Source organism: Miniopterus schreibersii (genome assembly GCF_964146895.1).
Source record: "Miniopterus schreibersii genome assembly, chromosome: 1".
Lineage (NCBI taxonomy): Eukaryota > Metazoa > Chordata > Mammalia > Chiroptera > Miniopteridae > Miniopterus > Miniopterus schreibersii.
In genome coordinates, this window is record NC_138101.1 from 81,914,510 (window position 1) to 81,938,075 (window position 23,566).

The 23,566-nt window shown below is 41.5% G+C and overlaps 1 protein-coding gene across 1 annotated transcript in view; it reads right to left on the reverse strand.

Annotated features, from left to right (window-relative positions):
- Positions 1 to 21,748, reverse strand: part of KIAA1217 — a 695,304-nt gene extending 673,556 nt beyond the window's left edge. The window contains exon 1 of the mRNA XM_081128701.1: positions 21,411 to 21,748. The gene's annotated coding sequence lies outside the window, so the exon portion shown is untranslated. The remainder of the gene's footprint in view (positions 1 to 21,410) is intronic.
- Between the last annotated feature and the right edge of the window lie 1,818 nt (positions 21,749 to 23,566).

A 23,566-nucleotide genomic window follows, 5' to 3' on the forward strand; every position in this document is an offset into this window, starting at 1 on the left:
AGTAGGAGATATTATTTATAATAGTAACCATGACTCCAACAAATGATAATGCTTTACCTATTATTTTACCCACATGCTGTGCAATGCATGGGGTCTGCCAGAGCCAGTCTGGTGAAAGGTGACAGCTCTAAAATATTAAATTAAAATAATAGTGGGAACAGGGAGCCCTAACCCACTTTCCAGTTTGCCTTATGCTTGCACTTTGGGGGTGGAAGTGGTCAGCATGGAGTGAAGGAATGGGTTCTGATGGCAGTTTGGAATTCCCACAGGCACTTTGGAAGTCCCATCTGACTTTTCAAGGGCACTCTCTCAGAGAAACTGGCTAATTTCCCAGCTGTTTGATGACGTTCTCACATATTTCATTCTAAAAATGATTTTTAATGGGTCTGAAAAATGGGACTTAAAGACAAAAGCCTATAAAGAATTGGTGGATAGAAGCTATTATTAATGCCCTGAATCCAAAAATATTCTTAGGGTCTTCAATAAGTTAAAAAGGCATCAATGAATTCATACTTTTTTCATTTGAATTTTCTAAGCATAACCTAGACTCACAGATTTTTCATCCCTTTGAGAACATAAGCCATTTCCATTCTAGTGACCTGTGAATGTTAGTGGAATAACTCCAGGCTTAAATTAGTTAATGTACTTGCATTGAATTTTTATCTATGAAATTTAGGAAGGGTTTCCTATCTCAGAAAGGAGTATTCTTACAACAGTTTCAAGATGTAGCTGTGAGATTCCAATATCTTTTTTTTTTTTTAACAAAATAGAAAACTGAAAGCAAAGGGAAGTATTTAGAGCAGGTAAAAAACAAAGTGTAGAGGTAATCAATTTGGGGGTTCCTGTTACTTCTACTTTTTTGGGAAAGTCCTTTCTGTGATGCTATAGAACTTCAGCCCAGTCCCTCTGCATATGTCACCTCATTCTGTGGCCCGCTCCCCCTCATTCTTGTCATCAGTCTATTCAGCTCGGCCTAGAAATCCAGCTCAAAACTCATTTTCACAAAAAGATTTCTTTAAATTGCCTTCAATATTCTAATCTTTTTAAAATTTATTTTTAATTTATTGATTTTTGAGAGAGAGGAAAGGGGAGGAGAGGGAGGGAGAGAGAGGCTGATTCACTCATTGGTTGATTCTTAAATGTGTCCTGTCGGGAGATTGAACCCAAAACCCTGGCCTCAGGACAATGCTCTAAGCAACTGAGCTGTCCAGCCATGGCTCTAATAGTTATTTTTACTTAACATTTCTCCAGGATTTAAATAGTTCATTGTTATTTACTGCATATTATTATAAAATCTTGGGAAGTGAACACTTTAAAAATTTTCAATTATTTTTTTAATCAAGTGACACACACAGTTTAACAGGCTAAATGCTATTGCAAAGTCTAAAACAAAAACATTATGACACTTTTTTGCTGATTTACGTATCTCCATATTTGCATTTAATGTGCATATATGGCTATTTCTTATATAATTTGAGGTAAACTTCATGCAATATAAAATTAACTGTTTTAAAGCGAACAGTTCAGTAGCATTTAGTACATTCACAGTGTTGTGCAAACACCACCACCTCTATCTAGTTGCAAATCATTTCGGTCATTCCCAAGTAAAACCTTCTTACCCCTTAAGCAGATTTTCTCCATCACCCCTCCCCCTTTATGCTGGCAACTACCAATCTGCATTCAGTCTCTAGGGATCTAGTCTGAATGTTTAATTAAACAAAATCACACAATATATAATCTTTTGTGTCTGGCTTCTTTCACTTAGAACAACGTTTTGGAGGTTCATCCATGTTGTAGCATGAATCAGTCCACTCATTATGGCTAAATAATATTCCATTATTTGCAGGTACGGTATCACAATTTGTTGATAGACATTTAGACTGTTTCCACCTTTCTGGCTCCTGTGAACAGTGCTGCGTACATGAGCATAGCATGTGTGCTTGTTTGAACACCTGTTTTGAATTCTTTTGGGTATATAACCAGGAGTGGAAAGGGGTCATATGGTAATTATATGTGTAACTTTTTGAGGAAATGTCAAACACAAACACTTACTTTGTGTGCACATTTTGTCGACATAAATACATTTCTTGAAGGAAAATCCTTGTGTTTAATTAAGCTTGCATTTTGCTTCCTCTCTCCCTCTCTGTCCCCTCTCTCTCCCCCTTCTCCACCTCCCCCATCTCTTTCTCTAGATGCTCCAAAACTATTTATTAGTTACTTCATCTACATAAATCTTGAGATTGCTATAAGAAAATATCATAAAAAGCTTAAGGTCTTTTTTAACAAAGAGAAATCCTATCATTTATCTTTTTTTGCTAAACAGATCTTGGTTAAAAATAAAATTTTTCCATCTCCGTAAATTTATTCTATATCAGGCCAGTCTTACTGTTTCTCCACCCACATACTCTTCTCCCCAGATAAAGGATTCATCAGTAACTAAAAAATAATGCAATTTTAAAACTGTCTTAGGCTGTGATAAATAACAAAGCAAGCAAAGAGAATTATTTAAACATGGAAAAAAAAAAAGCCTGGGACAAATCCTGAATTATAAAATATTTCCCTATGACACAAAACTTGCTTATAAACAAATGGCTCTTCAGAATAGTATTTCTGCTATCTAGAAACCATGTTTAAGTATTTCCAAAAGTGAGAAATAAAAATGTTCTTATTAGTATTAAGATATTTAATAGATGAAGGGCTATTTCAGAGACAGTCATTTTTTTTTTTTTAGTATTTTTTTAGTGTTGAGAGTATTACAGATGTCCCCCATTTCCCTCCCTTACCCCCTCTACCCATCTCCCACCCCACCCCAGGCCCCCACCTATCCATTGTCTGTGTCCAGGGGCTGTCCATATATGCTTAAAAGTTCTTTGGTTAATCTCTTCCCACCCTCCTTCCCGCCTTCCCTCTGAGATCTGTCGGTCTGTTCCTTGCTTCCGTGTCTGTGGACAGTCACTTATTTTAACTGATGACATCATACTTTCTATTGAGGATATAAGGTGAGGTGGGAGAGAAAATTCACAATTATTGTGCACCTCCTGAATCATGCACTAAACGGGTGAAAATGAAAACAAACAGGTTTTAGGCTTTTTCCCAACAGGAAAGCCTGATCATAAAGGTTTTGACAGTAAAACACAGCTCAAGAAAGTTAGGAAACCCATCTGAAGTTTTTTTTGAAAAGGCACATATATTTTAAGGGGATTTTTATGTAACCCTCTAATGTGATCATTGCTGGGAGGGTCTGGATCTCATTATCAGGATGAGCTTCAGTTTTCCTGAACAACTGGTTTGTTTTCTTTTTTAAAATTTATCTTTATTGTTGAAAGTATTACAGATGTCTCCTTTTTTCCTTTTCCTTCATTGATCCCCTCCACCTTTGCACTGGCTGCTAGCGAGTCAGAGCCCAATTTTCTGATCCACAGCTCCAAGGCTAGAGGATTTCGTAGTATACACTTTGTATACTAATCTCATTTTAGGTTCTTTTTGTTTCCTGTTTCTGCTCTCACTGTATATATCTCTATTGCTCTGACTTAGAATCTATTAGGAGCAATGTAAGAACATAAAGAAATTAATCTAACAATCCTACTCCCAACTTTTGAATTTGAGACTCTAACTCCTGTTGGTATATTTCTAGCAACCTATAAGTTTTCAAGGTTGGAGTGACTTCCAAGTGACCTCTATTATTGTGCTTGAGAACTCGGCACAACTTACTGTGCCTCATTTTCCTATCAGTGGACAAAGTTCTTACCTCATCATGTGGTTGTGATACACAGGGAGGGCTTTAGCACACTGCCTGGACCACAGTAAGTGCTCAATAAAAATCAGCTCCTCTTTGTTATTGTGTGTTCACAAGTCCTCCTGTGAGCTTAATTTAGGGCAAAAAAAATCTGAAAGCAGAATTCAACCTACTTCATTTAAAAATGTACTAGCACAGGTGTAACCATGTATCTTAATACCAAGAAGCATCTTAAGTTCGCAGAAACCTAGAGGTGAAGGTAAGGTGAAGAAGTAAAGAGAGCAAGTAGAGGCAACTCTTTCAAAAAGGCAGGCGGTGAGGGGAAGGGGTGAACGCGGAGGCAGGGGGCTAGCACCAAAGCAGAACTTAGATCTGTGAGTGGCTTTTGTTTATTTGTTTAATGTATGTGCATGTGTGCTTTTAAGATGGGTGAGATAGGAATATATGCATTGAGACACACAGGGATGATGACAAATAAGTATAAACAAACTCACTATATATAAGAGGTTGAAAATGTCAGAAAAATGAAAAATTAGCTAGAAAATTATGGATGATGCCAAAGATTAAATGTTATGTACTAAATTGGAGTCTATAAAGCAATCATTCACAATCTACTTGTCTTTAAAGAAGCCTTTAATAAATAAAACCATGTAAATGTTTCCTTGTTTTGTGCATTTAAATGTCTTTTAATTTACACAATAGATGCAGAGCTTAAAAACTGCTTTTAATGAACTGGATTCCCACTGATTTACACCATCAAGTCGGGTAGTGCCTCTGTGTTCAGTGATGGGCCAGAGGGATAGTCTGCAAATGAAGAAATTGGTTGTAAACCTCATACTTGGGAAGGTCCAAGTATGAGAAGGTTCTTATTTACAGTATTAGAATTCTTCCATAAAAACAACAATCAATATTGAAAGACATCATTTGTATTTCTTAACACTGTTAAAGCAACAATGCAACCATTGACTTGCAAATTGGAACAAAGTGTTTCCCTTCAAAACGGAATCATTTCTTTTTTAAAGATTGTGGCTTTTAAAGGTCACTTTGAACTGAGTATTGACATTTTTTCTTTAGATAAAATGTTGTAAAGTGTCATGTAAGCTTTGCTTTTCTTTCATGGGCAAGTTGCATTGTTAAAATTTGGGTGATATTACTTCCTTTAGAATCAGCTCTACCTTATTTTCAAGAAGATATGTGTAGATGAGAGAAATAAATATATGTTTTGACACTAAAATTCCCAAAGCTACATGTTAGTTATCTGCTTCATGTACATTTTAAATCTCTCTGGTATATTTTTGAAACTTCGCATTGTGAATCATAAAGTAAATGTTAAAATCTTATAGCTACATTGGAAAGGCTCTAAAATGGATACAACTTTTGTCATTAGGTCACATAATAGTGGCAAAGAGGAAGTGAGATAAAATAAGGAATCTCAGGCTCATCATAAATAAATTATTTAGGACATAATATGTACAAACTCGTCATAGCACTTTCATCAAACTTATTTACTCCTTCACTCATTTTGTTGACTCATCAAATATTGGGCTAACCACCAAAGGGATAAAAATGAAAAGACTTTGTCTCTCTCCTCTGTCATCAAAAGGGAGAGACAGACATGCTAATAGCAGCTGCAATGCAATAAGGTAACTTTAGAATAGAAGTGGACACATAGTGCTGTGGGAGCACAGGGGAAGAAGCTGCTCTGGAGATAGAAGAAGCACCCCAAGCCTTAACTGGCAGGTCTTAGCAACTGCTTAAAGATGGAGGTAAAGTAAAAAAGAAAACTAAGATAAGTGCCGATATCGACTGGGACAACTAGGTGATATTGATCTCTGAGTGAGGAATTAGAGAAAGGGAAACAGATCTGGAGTGTGGAAAAAGGGGCGATGATTTTAAATATGTACCTATTAAGTGTGAGATACCTACCTATTAAACAGCTGGGTTGGGTACCTACCAATCCGTGTATATGCAAGTCTGAATGCAGAAGAGAGTTCTGAGCTGAATAGATTTGAGAGTAGGTTTGAAGCCAAGGATATAAATGAAATTGCCCACAGGCATCAGAAATAGGAGATCATAAAGCATTAATTTTGATGAGCGATAGAGTAAACTAAATTGACTCATTTTTTTCAGAATACCTTCAACTCCAGAATCGCAACACATTTTCTAGTGGGAATTAAAGCAAACTTTATGAGAGATAGTGAAGAGTTCTAAGAGGTGACCGCTTCAAACAGTTCTATTCAGCCATGCCTGACATCTTGCTCCCTGCACTCTTAGCTTCTGCTACCTCAAGTGCTCCATGACACATCCTTCCCTTGTCGTTTTCCAAACCCTTTGTTCATCATTGGGAACCTTGACTTGACTTGGCTCCCCTCCCCACGCAATTTATAGATTCCTACTGACCTCCTGGTGCTGACTTTGGATGCTCCCACCTTCATCCTCTGAGATTACAAGCAGAACCAAATGCCTGCATGCTATACTCCACCTTGACCTCCTCACATACCAGAGGCAATCCTTTGAGCTTTTGACACACCAGAGGCAATTCTATACTCTTATGAGGCAATTAAAGATTGAACTAGAGGTACTATGCAAATCTTCTGAAAATAGTTGATTGCAAGCAATAAGAAAATAAGGCATGCCGAATTTATTCTTGCATTATTTAATTAAATGGTATTTATAACTATTAATAATTAGATAATAGTTATATGCGCAACCTCTTCAAATTTTACAAAGTAGAAGTAATGACATGATAAAATTTTATCTTTCACAGTAAACACAGAAGTTCAAAGGCCCCGTGAAACTAAAATTTAACCACCTCTGACACTGGCAATGAATTTTAATTGGGCTTAAATTATTTGTTAAAAGCTTCAAAGAAAAATGCCCTTGAAATAATGTAGGTTCAAAATAGATACCTGGTAAACTATAGTCAAGTTACAAAATAATCATTTTAAATTTATTTATTAATATTCAATTTCACATCCATCCCCTCTCTCTTCAGTACTGAGTTTATCACACGGTTCTGCACAATGTCAAGAGTTTGCCAGTACATGGACTGACTGGGTCAGTGACGGAGGCTATTGCCCCAATAGATCAAGAGAGCAAAGGGACTGAGGGTTGTAGGGAAGGATGTTTATGATCCTCTTTCCACTTTCCTCCCTCAAACTATAAAGAAGCAAACTTTGCTATCATTTTCTCTTCACCTTTGTGCCAGGTATTGCTAATACTCTGTACAGTTCAGGAGGGTAAGGTCTAGAAACTACAGTTCTTATTTGCCTTCAGGGCCCCTGGGTGAGTCTACCATTAAGAGGGTCTCATGTGAGATCCAGGAGGGGAGTTATTATTTCTTTTTTATGGAAGCTGCAGGCAGGCTCATGGGTGTCAGCAAAGAGCAGAAGTGAGGTTTGACCTGTAGATCTGGCACCCTTCTGAGTCTCATCTAGTGATTGCCACACTTCCAGATTTCCTGAGAGTGGTCATCTTGGGTTGGCTCTCCCATCTTCCAGTGGTTGTGTGAGTCTCTAATTCTTAAAGTTAAACTTCTCCCCACCGAGATTCCTAAATGAGCTTCTGTCTTCTCTCACTCACTCTTTCCCAGAACAAGAGTGTGGTCGATTTGATCCACTGAAGCTTGCCGTTAATTGGACAATGTTTTACCAGCGAGTAGAGTTACTTCATCTTTCACTTTCTGAGATTAGACCTAGAAGGTTCCCCTTTGTTTCTTGCTTCCTGGGGTAAACAAACCTGGGCAGGTCCCCAAACCTTCTGTATTAGTTTCTTATAACAAATTACCACAGACTGAGTGGCGTAAAACAACATGACTTTATTATCTTTGAGTTCTGTAGATGCAAAGTCTCATTAGGCTAAAATCAAGGTGTCAGAGAGGCTGTGTTCCTTCTGGAGGTCCTAAGTGAAAATTTGTTTACTTGCCTTTTCCATCTTCTGTAGACTGTCCACATCCCTTGACTTGTGACCCTCCATCACTCTGACCTTTGCTTCTGACATCATATCTCCTTCTATGAACCTCCTGCCTCCTTCTTATAAAGACCCTTGTAATTATATTGGGCTCATCTGGATAATACAGGATAATCTCCCCATCTCAAGATCCTTAACATAATCACATCCACAAAGTCCCTTTGGCCATGTAAGGTTAAATATTCACAGCTTGGAGAATTAGAATGTCAACTTCTTTGGGAATGGCCATTATTCTGCCAATCACACTTCCCTCCTGGAAGCAGTTTGCCAGCTTCATCCATATTCAAGCAAGTGGTACTGGAGTCTGTCTGGAGATCTGGTCCCCGCCTCCCTGTGCAAGCACACCTGAGCTTGAGGGCACCAATTTTAGATAAAGAGTCAGAGTAAAAAATCCCACTTTGGATAAAGCCTAAAGCACACATTCTAATGTAAATTTCACAGGATTCTACATTGAGGGCTATACATACAAGCAAAACCACTGTTTATATTTTCCATCTGGCTAGCAATCCTATTTGGTTGGTTTGCTTTTCTGAACCCTAGAGGATGAGAAGGGTAGATGGTAACCCAGCCCTGAGTCTCATTATACTCACTCTGTAGATATTTGATGAATTTCTTGAAGATTCTTTGGTAACAGACTTCATTTCGAAATTCTGCAGTTCAAGGCACACCTGCATAAATCTATATTTGAGTGAACGTTCAACACAACTTGAATCGTCTGCACAATGTAATGAATTTTCCAAAGAAACTTTACCACTTGACACTAAAATACAGTAAAATCATAGCACCCAATATTTTCACCTTTATATCAGCACAGAATGAAATGCCTTGTGAATGCTGATCAATGAAGCCACTCCATTCATTCACATTGCATTAACAAGCATGTACTATACTGCTCACATTGCCAGATTCTTTAGCCAATACAACCTTCAGCTAAAAATAAAGTTGTCTTCATGACATTCATGGCTGAATATTTAAATCAATATCAGATGCAGAAATATCCTTGGTGACAAAAGAGCAACTGTGTTTAAAGAGCATAATACCTGCCAGTGCAGAAGTTTCATCATCTGTTTCACTGAGAATAGCATTATTAGATTAGAACACATCAAAGGATTCATGGAAACTCATAAATAATATGATGGCAAAGGCAGAAATTGCACTGGCCTGAATTGTTAGGCAGCTCAGGGATTCTTTGGCCTAGAAAAAGTGCAGGCTGCTTATGGTTACAGAAATGCCCTCCTACTCCTGCCATTTTAATTTATTATGCCTTCGGCCATCCATTCATGCATTCATGTTCATTCATACATTCACTCATTCTGTATCTATTATGGACCCAACACTGAGGATATGAAAGTAAACACGCATTTCTGCCTTCAATTTGCTCATTCTCTACCAAAGAAGAAAAACATTCAAATAATTAACTCATACTTTTCACATACTATGAAAAGTGCTATAACAGAGGTCACTGAAAGCAAGAGGAGTCAGTAATTCTGAGCAGAGAGGTCCCAGCAAGAGTCAACACAACATAGTGCAGCTATGTACGGGACTGAGGGGCCTCTTTGTGACATAGTCTCTCTATGCTTCCTATTGCTATGTGTTAAACAGAGATAATTATAGCACATTAGGCAGAATAATCGCTATATAGACATAGTAATAAGGGGTATATAGGCATAATCAATGTTATATATGTGTGTGTTACATAACTAACTTGAAAGTTTGATAGAAGAGGTAATATTTGAGACAGGTTTTGAAGACTAGGTAAACAATCCATCAGGAAAGAAGGAAGAGAATTCTGGGTGGAAGAAAATTTCTTCTCTGAGGATATCTCCCTGCTACTGGTGGGGCTCCATCTGGTCAAAACATCTGGACAGTTAGTCATGGACACCTTAACCCAAAACTCTGTACTTCTCAGGAGCTTCAGAAAAAAGCCAATACATCTGTTTCCAGAATAACCCAACTCTCTGGGTTTAGTGGGGGGGGGGGGGGAGAAGGAGAGGATCCACACTGCCCTCTTCTCTAGTCTGAGCAAATCCAGCGTCCTCTTGGAAGTTCCACCGATGCCTTAAATTACAAGTCCTGTCCATTTCAACTCCAAATTAAATATCTAGTCTATTCACTTTCCTTCGCCTATCTCACCTTCTACAGAATCACACCTGGACTCTCCACCTCTGCTCTGGTGCCACTTAATCTGTTCTCTACAAAGTAGTAGCAAGTCATCTTCCTAACACATACATCCTTTTGCATTACTTCCCTCCTTAAAACTGTTCACACTGCAGTTAGAATAAATCCACACTTTTCACCAACCTACAAGATTCTTTGTGTTGAAGCCCCTATTTTACTGTCCCACCTCCTTTCTCACCAGCTTCTCATCAATCACTGTGCCCAACCAGAGCCACTATCTTTGACGTATGCATGCAAGCTCTCTAGGACCTCAAAGGCCTTTGTGTATCACACCCCCTCTATCTGAAACCTCCTTCCCGTCATTCTTTACCTGACAAACTGCTTCTTATCCTTTAGAAATCACTTTGAAGAATGGTGCTGGGTGCTCACCAAGAGGTGGGCAGGTGGTAATGTATTCTGGCTTTGCCAACTCAGACTGTGCGAGCAGAAAGTCACCCACTGTTTCTGAGCCTGTGTGTCCACCTGGAAAATTAAGGGAATGGACCAGACACATGCTTACCGCCCCTTCAAATCACCTCGCCTTCTTTTTCTACTGTTAAAGAAACTTAAACTTGTCACCCTCTTTCTCTCTTCCTTCTGTTTATGACCAGCCTGAAAACATTTTTTCATCCCTCATTCTATTCTGTTGCCCTTAAAAAACACACACACAAAAACTAAAATGGAAAGAGCAGAAATAATGAATGTTATTTTCTTCTTTAAGGAATTCTTAAAACAATAATATGACTGGTGATTCCAGACAAGCAAATTTTAAAAGTGAAAACCCACTGCTGTAAGCACAATGACACAGGCAGTTAGCCTGGACTTCCAGGCCACGACTTCCTACCTGTCTCCTTCTCATTGTTCCCCTTCCTTTGCTTTGTGTACCCCACCCAAATTGGCCTCCCATCACATCCTCCCAAAGTGCAGCCTTTGTGCATGTTTTTCTCACCACAACCCTTCACCAAATCCCCTGACTCCATATGATCATAGCACCAGGAACCTTCCCCTTCACCATCTATACAATTGTAACTTTATATTTAATTTGTGATTATTTTATTGTATCTGCCTACCCATTCAGCCTGTATGTTCTAATAGGAAAGGAATCACATCTTTTTAAGAATGTAAGTAATAAATGTACTTCCTATCACATAGATGGTGATCAATTAATGTTCCAAATGAATATATGTATAAGAGGAAGAGTCAAACACATCCTATACATAAGATATCCCTAATAACAGGTCCCCAGACTGGTGTCTATGTGGCAATCAAGAAACCTGTATCTTCTGTAGAATCTGGTTGGGGTTTTTTCCTCCCCTCTTTCACATTGCTGCCTAGGATCCACTGGCAACCCTTGACTCCCTCATCCTACACTTGTGCTAGTCTCTAAAGTGGCTAGAAAATAGCATTAAGAATGAAGAATAGCAGAGGAGAGGCCACTACTACCTTGATACCCAAACCAGATGGCAATATCACAAGACAAGAAAATTACAGACCAATATCCCTCGTGAAGACAGACACAAAAATCATCAACAAAACCAGGAAACTATATTCAGCAAAGTATAATAAGGATTGTACAACATAACCAAGTAGAATTTATCCCAGGAATTCAAGGTTGGTTTAACATCTGAAAATAAATTAATGTAATACATCACTTTAATAGAGAACAAAATCTATATGATCATCTCAACAAACACAGAAACATATTTCACAAAATCCAGTATCGTTTCATCTCAACAAACACAGAAACACATTTCACAAAGTCCAGTATTGTTTCATGATAAAAACACTCAACAAACTAGGAAGAGAAGAGGAACTCCTTCAACCTGACAAAAGGCTATGAAATACAGCTAGCAATATATTTAACGGTAAAATAATGGATTTACCACTATTTAACACTGTACTAACCAGGGCAATTGGGAGGGGGGTGTAGAATGGGGAAGGGGAGGCAAAAAAGAAGGGCATCTAGATTGGAAAGGAAGAAATACTAAGAATAACAAATAGGTGCAATACTTGTACTCTTAAAATTACAAAACATTGTTGAAAAATATTAAATGACCTAAATACATGAAAGCCATCCTATGTTCCTGTATCAGAAGTAATGTTGTTGCCCTGGCCAGTGTGGCTCAGTTGGTTGAACACTGTCCCATGCACTGAAAGGTCACCGGTTTGATTCCCAGTCAGGGCACATGCCCAGGTTGTGGGTTTGGGCCTTGGCTGGATTGTGTACAGGAGGCAACTGATCACTGTTCTCTCTCTCTCCCTCTCTCTCTCCCCTGCCTCTCTCCCTCTCCTTCCCTCTCTCTCTCAAAAATCAATAAAAATATTTTTTAAAAAGAAGTAATATTGTTAAGATGGCATTACTCCGTCAGTTGATCTACAATTCCTGCCAAAATCCCAGCTGGCTTTCATAGTAGAATTTGACAAACAGATGTAGAATTCATATGGAAATTTAAAGGGCCCAGATAGCCAAACAATCTTGAAAAATAATAACTAAGCTGAAGGATTCACATTTTTCAATTTAAAAACTTACTACAAAGTCACAGTATTCAAGACAATGTGGTACTTGTATAAGAATAGACATATAGGTAGATCAATGGAATAAAATTGAGAGTCTAGAAATAAACTCTCTCATTTATGGTCAATTGACTTCAGCAAGGGTGAGAAACAATTCAATTCTTTCAACAAATAACTCTGGGAAAACTGAACATCCACATACAAAAAAATAAAGTTGGATGCCTTCCTTGTACCATACACAAACACTAATTCAAAAAAGACTAGACCTATTTTAAGAAAAGCTAAAATTATAAAACACTTAGAAGAAAACCTAAGAATAAATCTTAATGAATTTGGATTTGTTGTGCAAGTTACAAAAGAAAAACAAACAAACAGATAAATTGTACTTCATCAAAATACTGAAATGTTTTATTTTAATCAAAATATCAAAGTTTTTGTGCTGAAAACAAAACCATCAAAAAAGTAAAAAGACAATCCACATAAAGGGAGAACTATTTGCATATCATGTATCTGACAAGTGACTTGTATCTAAACAACTTACAAACCAATAATAAAGACAAATAATTCAATTTACAAATGGACAATGTATTTGAATAGACATTTCTCCAAAGAACATACATAAATGTCCCATAAGCACACACAAAAATGTTCAACATCATTAGTAATTAAGTAAATGCAAATCAAAACTACAATGAAATACCACTTCACAAGCATTAGGATGGCTATAATCAAAAAAAGAAACCAGTATTGGTGAAGATGTGAGGAAAACAGAACCCTCACATACCGCTGTTATAAATGTAAAATGATGCGGTCCCTTTGGAAACCAGTTTGGCATCTAATCATACTGCTAAACATATGAGTTATTACCACCCAACAACTCTGCTCCTAAATATCTACCCAAGAGAAATGAAAACATATATCCATACAGAGACTTGTATGTGAATCTTCAGAGCAGCATTATTCATAATAGCCCCAAACTGGAAACAACCCAGATGTCCACTAATGGGAGAATGGATAAATAAATGTGAAATATCCATACAATGGACTATTATTTGGCAATAAAAAGAAATGAAGTATTGATACATGCTACAACATGGATGAACCTTGAAAGGAGCCAGTCACAACAGGCCACATATTGTATGATTCTATTTATATGACTTGTCCAGAATAGGCAAATTCATAGAGCCAGAAAGTTGGTAGTGATGATGGTGGTAGGGTGTTGGGGGAGGGGGGAGGTATTAAACAAAAAAGAAGAAAAAACAGTAAAGAACTCATGGACATGGAAAAAAGTATGGTGATTGCAGGAGGAGGGGTGGAGGTGGAAGAGGGTATGGGGGAGATAAAAGGTGATGGAAAAAAATAAAATAGAATAAAAAGTAGAAGAAAGTGGGTTACTGGTTTCCAGGGGTTGGCAGGGCAGGCAGAGAGATAGAGAGGATGGGGATTGAGTGCTAGTGGTGTGGGAGTTTCTTTTAGGGGAGATGAAAATATTCTAAAATTAGACCATGGTGGTCATTGCACAATCCTATGAATACACTACAAAATAGAACTGTACACTTTAAACACATGAATTTAATATGCAAATTATATCTCAGTAAAGCTATTTTAAAAGAAAAAAAATGCCCTGAGGCCATGCTTCTCCTAATTCACCACCTTTGGTGTCCTCACCTCTTCCCACACCCCACTCCCAAAGGCCTCATTCTTCCAACTGAGGCCCAAGCCTGGGTCCTCCAGTGAAACACTCAGGATACCCTCACTAAGTCAGGACTTTCTCTCTGAAATACACATATAATATAACATATATGCTATATCATATACAATATAACACATTATATATAAATTTATAAATTATAAACATCTAATTCCTGAAATTTGTATTTCTAAAGACCAATCCTGATCATCTAATCCAAGGGTCGGCAAAGTATAACCCACAGGTCCAATGTCACCTTCAGCCTGCTTTTTGTGTTTGTGCTGCCCTTTAGTTAAGAACAGTTTTCACAGGGTTATTTTATTTTATTTTTTTAAATTTGTGACCAAAACCAAATGCGAACTGCAAAGTCTCAGTATCTATTTACTATTTGGATCTTCATAGCACAACTTGCTGACATATATACATTTATACTTTCTATTTTTTTCTGTGATTCACTAAGTGAAAAAGGCAAAGAGGGGTAGGTAGGTGAAGGAAAAAAATAGGAGGAAAATGTATATCCTTTCTTTTATACCATTGTTTATGAGAAAAAGAGCAGAGTGTGGGAGCCAGCTTGTCCAGATTAATGAGAGCCAACTGTTCAATTTTCAAGAGTTTCGCAAGCCAGTTGATGTCATGCTGAAATTTCCTATAGTACAAATGTTTACAACAGAGGAATCAGCAAACACTACAAATCAGGGCTTTGCCCTCTTCCAGAGAGCCAGCACGCCTCTAAATGAAAACCTTCCGACAATCTTCTTACCTCTCTAGTTTTCAGAAATCAGAAGATAGAGAAGAAACTTTGAACCTGCTTTTGGGCCCACAGGAAATGTGTACATGGGACACCATGGTAAAAAGCTAGAAATAGAGAGGAAGTACACGGGGTAGTGTTTGAGACTCTCCAAAGAAAAGAAACCTCAAAATCTCACAGCGACTGTCTCTGATCCTCCCTCCCCTTGTCCGCACTCTGCTAAGACACCCAGTCTATGCGTGAGTGACAACCAGGAAAATCTCACTCGCAGGTCCCTGGATCCTGCTATGAGGGAAACGGCCCCGCCCACTGCCAGGACTGTGTGTAGCAGGTGAAAACAGGCCCCTGGCATTAACAAAGGCAATGGGTGGCTATGAAAGTAGACATTAAATGTTCTCACCACAAAAAAATTAGTGGTAATTATGTGGCATGATGGAGGTATTAGCTAATGCTATGGTGGTAATCATTTTCAAGTACATCAAATCAACAACTTAAACTTACACAATGTTATATGTTAATTTTATCGCATAAAACTGGGGGCAGGGGGAAGGCACTGGAGGGGAAGATTTTCTAATCACCACTAGAGGGAGGGCGGGTCACACTTTGCATTAAGGCGCTTGAGGGACCAGAATGCTGGGGTTTAACCAGAGAATGAGGCCAAAAGGAAGGAAAGGCAAAGAAAACTGCAGGACGGAGGGAAGAAAAATGAATTAAAGAGGAAACGATAATTGTTCTGTGTCTTCTACACAGGGGTACTAGATGTCAGCACCCAATCTTAGGGATCTGGTGAGCAAAGGACACAGGTGCAACTGAGAAAACTGGCATCAGAAATCAGCATATTTCCAACAAGCTAAGTATTTCTGCACAGCTTATCCTGTGCAGAATGGGGTCACAGCAGAGGCCTCAAGGTGGGACACTAGGAGAGCATCTCATTCCCTCCAAAACCATGAGTGACACTGATGGATATATCAACACTGAGAATTGCCATGTGAAAGTCTTAATTCTCAACAGTGTCTACATACTTAATGTTGGTTATTCATTTTATTTATTAATATACAAAATTATTTTTATAAACTTGTTTTTAAAAGTTGGTAAATAAAGGAGATCCAATATTGTTTATTTCGAATAGTGACATATATAATATATATTAATATGTTCTCTCTTAATCTGTTGAATAAACCAGTAAAGAGTAAGGAGCCAAGGGAGAGATTACTTACAAAAATGCCAACCTAGATCTTCATGATGTAACATAATGGAAATTAGGATTTTATTAATTAGAAATTAATATTCATTTTCTCATATAAAAAAGCAAACAGCAGTATAATTTTTTAATACTCAGCAATGAATTAAATAGGCTTTTCCCAAGGCAGTTGGGAACCTAAATTCTACATGTAACATTGTTTCTATGAGAAAAAATGTTTCAAACAACCTACTTATGAAAAAAATTCAGAACAAGATGTGTATGTAACTCAGGCCAAAAAAAGTATATGTACACCAGTTGTTTGGAAAACTAAGCTTCTTTTCATTGTTACGATAGTTTGGATTTTTATCCTACAATCCATACTCCCCAACACACACACACACACACACACACACACACACACCCCACAGTCTCTCCTGAAGAGTTGCTGTCACTGCATTTCATACATTTATAAGGAAAAGGATTTCTCATGGCTATCCTTCAAGGTTGTTGGCCTCATTTTGTTGCTGTAGTAACTTTTTCTGGCTCCAGAAAAGCTACCCTAAATGAATGCAAATTGGACAAGGTCACAGAGTGTGCTAAGAACAGAACTGGTAACCTACAAGTGTTAAACCCAAGGCTCTCTTTTTATTTCTAGAGCAAAATATGGGTACAGTATAACACTTTTCTTTGTTAAGGGAAAATCACTATGAACAGTCATGATTGAAAATGCTATCTGTTGAGTCAACTTGCAAAATGTGACTATAAAAAGAGACCAGATGAGCTCTAAAGTCCCTCTGTCCCTGAAACGATGATTCTATGGTGCACATTGGTATCAAAATGTAGGAAAGAACCCAGCTGGGCGTGGCTCAGCGCTTGAGCATCGACCTAGGATCCAGGTGATCAGGGTTCGATTCCCGGTCAGGGCACATGCCCGGCTTGTGGGCTTGATCAATGACTCTCTCATCATTGATGTTTCTGTCTCTCTCTCCCTCTCCTTTCCTTTCTCTGAAATCAATAAAGATATATTTAAAAAAAAAAAATGTAGGAAAGAAGATATGAAGGACACCCAGTTCAAACTTCACCTATTTCACAGTTCTGCCTAGGCCTAGACTTGTGTGAGTCTGAGAGTCCTTTGGTGCTCTATCCTGTGAAGGACCTGAAAAGCAGCAGGAACAGTGAGAGTAGGGGGTCTGCAAGTAGGACCCCTCTCAGAGATGGGGTTGGGGGAGGGGGGGAGCTGGAGAAAAAGAGAGAAAAGAGGAAAGCCAAGGAAAGCAGTTTCCTTAAATTGCCCCTGTATTTAGGTGCCCTGAAGGCACGAATGGACAATATATGCAACTTTTGTGCGTTTGAATGTGATCCTGGGAAATTTGGATGTCTTCTTTCTAGGCCAAAGTTTTCTCATCTGCAAAAACAAGGCCAGATAATTTTTTTTAAAACTATTTTTTAAAAAAATATATCTTTATTGATTTCAGAGAGAGGAAAGGAGAGGGAGAGAGAGAGATAGAAACATCAATGATGAGATAGTCATTGATCGGCCGCCTCCTGCACTCCCCCAACTGGAGATCAAGCCCGCAACCAGGGCATGTGCCCTGACCTGGAATCGAACCCTGATCGCTGACCTGGAATTGAACCCTGATCGCCTGGATCCTAGGTCGACGCTCAACCGCTGAGTCATGCCCAGCCGGGTAGGCCAGATAATTTTTTTTTAAACTTTTTTATTTTTAAATATATCTTTATTGATTTCAGAGAGAGGAAAGGAGAGGGAGAGAGAGAGATAGAAACATCAATGATGAGAGAGTCACTGATCGGCCGCCTCCTGCACGCCCCCGCCTGGAGATCAAGCCCGCAACCAGGACATGTGCCCTGACCTGGAATCGAACCCCGATCGCCTGGATCCTAGGTCGACGCTCAACCGCTGAGCCACGCCCGGCAGGGCAAGGCCAGATAATTTTTAAGTTGGAAATCTATGACCCCACCCTCCTATAACCTCAGTATTTCTGTACCCTAACTATATGTCCAAAATAAAGTTCTGCCCTCTAGAACGTATCCTTGTTAAATACGAAAGATTCATCCAAATAGTCATTTGTCTAACTGCAGTTCTGGTGATAATCCAAATCAAATAGCCACGACAGAAGAAACATTTCAGTGTGTGGTTAAAGAATCCCAAAGTTTACCTACCTTTTTAAGTATTTATTTACATTTACTTATAAAATATGATTTTTAATCACCACATATTTTCCACAAATACAATACTCTTCCTAGAACTCTGATAATGTCCCAAAACACCTGCAAAATGCCTAATAATGGAAAATATGAGTTTTATTCTATTTGTTAATTTCAAATTGCTTGCAGTGTTGGTATCTTAATGAAATCAACACTAGAATTGACATATTCTGATTTTAAATGCCTAATTAAGTCAGTTACGTAAAATACTCTCATTTTGTAAGTACAGAAAATGAGATTTACAAAAATTCTAGGATCGCTTTCAATCACATAGCACTGAGAATGTTCCAAAAACTAAGTCCAGGATTACTGCTTATCAACTTTGACTCAAATCACTGAATTATTATTACCACTGATAAATACTGATTTTAAAAATAAGTAGCTCTGTTTGTACATGTAAGAAAAACATACAAAGCTTTAGTTTTCTGGTAAAAATAATAAAATTAAATTAATGGGGGGAAAACCTTTATCACTCAACTTGGAACTTATCATCTTCTACCTGAGTGCAATGGTAACTTAGGTTCAATTAATTAAACCAAAGACAGTATTGCATGTGTCTGTTCAATATTCATTGGTAAAATCTACGTGTAAATATTTTAATAAAGTTTAAGTTACATATGGTTAACTTAAATTTTAAATTACAGGTATAAAAGTATATACATTAGGTAGCAAAATATTATGAGCTGTTGGAAGAAATTATTTTGGTAATTCTAAAGTACTTTTTCATTGAGTTGTTCCCCTGTCCTAGAAACATCCAGTCACCATATTATCAATACATCCACATGAGCATGGCATATGACCTCCATATGGTAAATTAACAGAGATCCTACTCTAAAAAAGTTATCACTTAAATGTCCACAAAAATTCATGAACTGCATAGTGAACTGAATTGGGTGTTGCTAATTTCCATTGCAAGAAAATGGAAAACAAAACGTGTTTGTTAAAGGATATATACTTTCAAATGTTTATGAACCCTATCTTCTTTTCTCTCTTGCCCTCTCCAGCTCCCTGTATTTCCTCCCTTCCCAATTCATTCTCTTTTTGGCCCTGGCCAGGTAGCTCAGCTGGTTAGAACGTTGTTCCCAAGGTAGTGGGTTCAATCCCCATTCAGGGCATATACAAGAATTACCCAATCAATGCATACATAAATGGAACAACAAGTCAATGTTTCCTTCTCTCTCTCCCTCCCTCTCTCTCTCTAAAATCAAAATTTTTCTAAAGTTACATCCAACTCATTCCCTTCCTTCTTTACATGTCCCCCTAATATACTTTTCTCTAAGACACTTTTCACTACAAATTCATCCATTCATCTAACAGGCCTTATTGATGACCTACTATGCACCTGCACAGTGTTGACCTCCAGCCACCAAAGATGGATAACAGTCTCCCTGCCTTCAGGGAGAACAGATCTAGCAGATGTTGGGCCCCACAGTTAATGAGCTGGAAATGAGTCATTGTGATTAAAAAACAAAAACACAACAAATAAACAAAAAACAGGTAGTAGCTACCCTTTCCTATAGGACATGTATTTTTCCCCGTCTTCTTTCCAAACCACCTCTCACAGACTGTAAGCTCCCTGACCGTATATCAGTTGTTTCTATTGTCCCAGCATCTATCTAACACACTGATTTTCAACCAATTTTAAAGTTCTGTGGTACACCACAAATATATATATATTTTGCCAATCTGACAAAAAAAAATAGGTATAATTTTGATTCACTCACTCTGGAAGGCTATTGTTGCATTGGCTACTGTCATTTATTTCACAACCTAAGAGAAAAGAGGTGAGGGCCCCTGATTAAACAGTCAGGTATTGCATGTTTTAAAAGTTCTTTGGCACACCGGTTGAAAATCGCTGATCTAGCAAATGCCTGGCACATATTGGGCCTCACAAAGTGTTTTGCATGAATAAATCTGAGTAAATCAAATTGGGTAATCAGTATGCATCATGAATGACATAAAAATGAGATTTAATTAACTATCTCCCTCTCCCCGCAAAAGGTACCCTTGGCACCAGACTCTGAGTGGGATTCCAGTTTCCCGGTTCCCTAGACACAGACAGTGCTACTCTGGAAGATGCCTTCGTTTCCTTCCCGAGTAATAATCTCATGATATTTAGAACAGATTCCCTGAGCACTGTCCCCAGGACAGAGGCAGGCAGGCGAGTGGCCCGCCCGGTCCTCTCCCGCCCTCTCCGGGGCTCTGCTCCTAGAAGGAGCGCAGCGCACCCGAACTTTTCCCCCCCATTAGAAGTCTCAGTCGAAGAACAAAACCTCTTCGGGAGTCCGGTAAAAGAAAAGGGAGCGGGGAAGAGCCGGACGCGCTCGGAGAACAAGTGAGTAGATTGCCGAGGGTCGGGAGCAAGCGGGTCCCCGCGCGGCCGGCGGCGCGGAACGGCCCTAGGACTCCGGGGACCCGCGGTGGCGCGGGGAGGGCAGCGGGCGGGGAGGGCAGCCTGGAGGCCCGCAGCCGCCGCTCAGCCTGCTCCCCGAGCGCCATCGCCCTCAGAGCAGCCGCCCAATTACAAGAATTGGCCACCGGGGCTCCCAAGGCACCCAACAGCGACTACAGCGACGCGAAGCTTCACGCCAGCCTCCTCCCTGGACCGCCGTGTCCCCCACCCAGGCCGGAGCGTCTCTGAGGACCCTAACCTCCCACTCCGAACCCTTGCGTCCTGACAGCCGGGCGTCCCCACCCCTGCGCCTCTGACTCCGGCGGGCTTCTCTCTCCTCTCTTCCCCAGTCCTCCAGCCTCCAAAAGCGCGACGCCTTCGGCGCAGTCCCGAAGCCACGCACTATTCACCCTCTTCCAGCCTCTCAAAAGCCTCCGGCTCGCAATTCCGGGGAGTGTGGGGGGTGGGGGCGGCGCGCCAAGGTCACCAGAATAGGCGTGACTCCTTCCACCTTCACTCTCCCCAAGTCCTTCCCGTTCTGAGATCCCCCAGCCAGGGTCGCGCCCCTCACCGCAGCTGGGAGTCCCCTCCTTTGGCACCCCCTCGCTCCACCGGGATCCCGCCCGCCTTCGCCCTCTCGGTCCTCGCCCTTCCGAGAACTCTCACTTTCTTTCCCTGGTGAGGCTCCCTAGTGAGCCTGCCTCGGTGGCCTCGGAGAACCAGGAGAGGACATGTGCCTCCCACTCTCTCAGGGGTAGCGGCGAGGAAACCGACGCAAACTTCTGCTGCACTTACTTCTGGCAGAGGCTGCCGCCCCCTCGCTCTCCTCGCTCTCCCACGGGCAGCTGCTTCGCGGCGACCTGGAACCGCCAGGCTCGCATTCCTCACGCTCGCGCAGCTGCGAGATGCGCAAAACCGGGGGTCTCTCCCGGCCAGCGCGCCCAGGGCCGGGGTCCCAGGGCCGAGGTCCGGCCGCCGCGCGCGCCCGCGGGCTGAGCGGTAGCCGCCTCCAGCAGCCCGGGGATGCTGCGCAGGGCGCAGGGCGCCAGGAGCCTCCGCCTGGTCGTTCCTGTCCGAGTTGCAGTTTCAGTGCACGCCAGGACCGCAGCAGCCTCTCTGCCCTCCCCCGGCACCGCAACGACTTTCAGTTCACCTGGAGGCTGGTGATGCTCACCCGCCCGCGGGCAGCGTGACAGCGGGTGCAGAGGAGAGGGAGGAGCGCGGGAGCGGCGGCAGCCCCAGTGCGCCTCCAGCTTTCTAGGCGAGGAGCGCGCAACCCTCTCCAGCCGCTCTCCTCGGGACTGCAGTCCTGACGTCACCCCACCCCCCACCCCCAGGAAGAGCGGTGCGGAGGGTGGGGTGCGGGGAGTGAGGGTGAGGGAGTGTGAACAGGAGTGGGAGCGCGCGCGCGTGCGCGTGTGCGTGTGCGAGTGTGCACGCGAGAGCGTATGTGCCTCGCAAGGCTGGGGACCGGTCGGAACAGCAGCTGGATCCTGCGAGGAGCCAGAAATTGAGCTGCCCGCAAACCGGCGCCGAGAGGCTGCGGTGAACAGCGGGGGGCGCTGGCTTCCAGGTTGGGGCGGGAATACTACCGACGCCGACTCCGTAACGACCAAAGGAAATGGATTAACGCGGTAGGGGCGGTGGGATATCCGGCGCTGGTACTCTGTTTCCCCAAAGTTGGGGGATGCATTTCATGCCTTTAAAATCTGCATTAGAGATTTAAGAGGAAGAGAGGAGCAGACTGTGCGAGAGGGTTGGTTTTCATGCTCCTGTACGAAGGAGAAGGAATGGGGCTGGGGAGCAGCTGTCAGGGTCCTTGGCTTCCACTCCCCCGGCAGGGCCCTGGGAAGGACCCCGTTTTGGCGCGCCAAAGGCGGCTCTAGCCTTAGAGCAGCCCTCAGCCCTCTGCCGCGGTGAACTGAGAAGTTGATGCGAAGGGATCAAAGGGGCCGGGCCTACCCCGCCGAATTCCCTGCCCTGCGTCAACCTTGGGGAGTTTCCGCCAGGATCCGGGCAAACGCACGCGGAACCAAGCGCGCGACACCGTGCCCGCGGGGTCTGGGCCTGAGGCCGCGGAAGTTGGGGCTGCCGGCAGAATCCCTTGGGACCATGCGACTGAGGCTGCAGTTTGAGTCTTCGCCACCCTCCAGGACCTTACTCTCGTAAAGGGCTGAAGTAGCCACCCAACTTTCCTCGTTCTTTGAAGTTGTCCTGGGGGCCCAAAACAGAAGTCTTTCTGCGGAGGCACCAAATAAAGGGTGTTTAAGAGGTTCTAGGATGGCTTCCTCCTAGACCGTTTGACCGTTTTGTGAGCTTTGGGGCCGAGCGCGTGGCCCGCGCGCGCCTGCGGGCTCTGCGCGCGGAGGCTGCACTCAGCCCGCAGCCTCTCGCCGCCTCCCGGCAGCAGCAAAATGCGCAACGCGCTCGGGCCCGGGCCGCGCCCGCCGGCAGCAGCGAGGCGTCGGGCGCGCGGTGCAGGGGCTGCCGGAGCCGCCAGCGGTTTTGCCCCGGTTGAGTGGCAGCGGTTTTTAACTGCAAGAGTCTTCCTTCCTGAATGGAGAACACTGACCCCTGGGATGCCAACTATCCATTAAACTACTTGTTTAAAAAGGAAAGTGTGTCTGGTGGAAAGCAGGAAGTAAACGAAATGGGAGAAAAAGATACTCTGCCCATAAACACTTTCGAACTCCAACTTCTTAAAGTTACTAAAAAGTAAGATCAAACCGTGGTTGAGGCAGAAAGTTGAATTGCAATCCTGAATCTCAAATGGAAACTTAACAAAACAGGAGCAAGTTTGGGATCTGGGTCTCCTGCCTTAGGTTTGATAATCTTAGGAATTCCCGTATTTGAACATTAGAATTCTAGCGAATTAGGTAATGTTATGGATATCCTTAACTATGGGTTGGATTTAACAAATAGAATAGTTAAAATAAGTAAAGATACAGAAT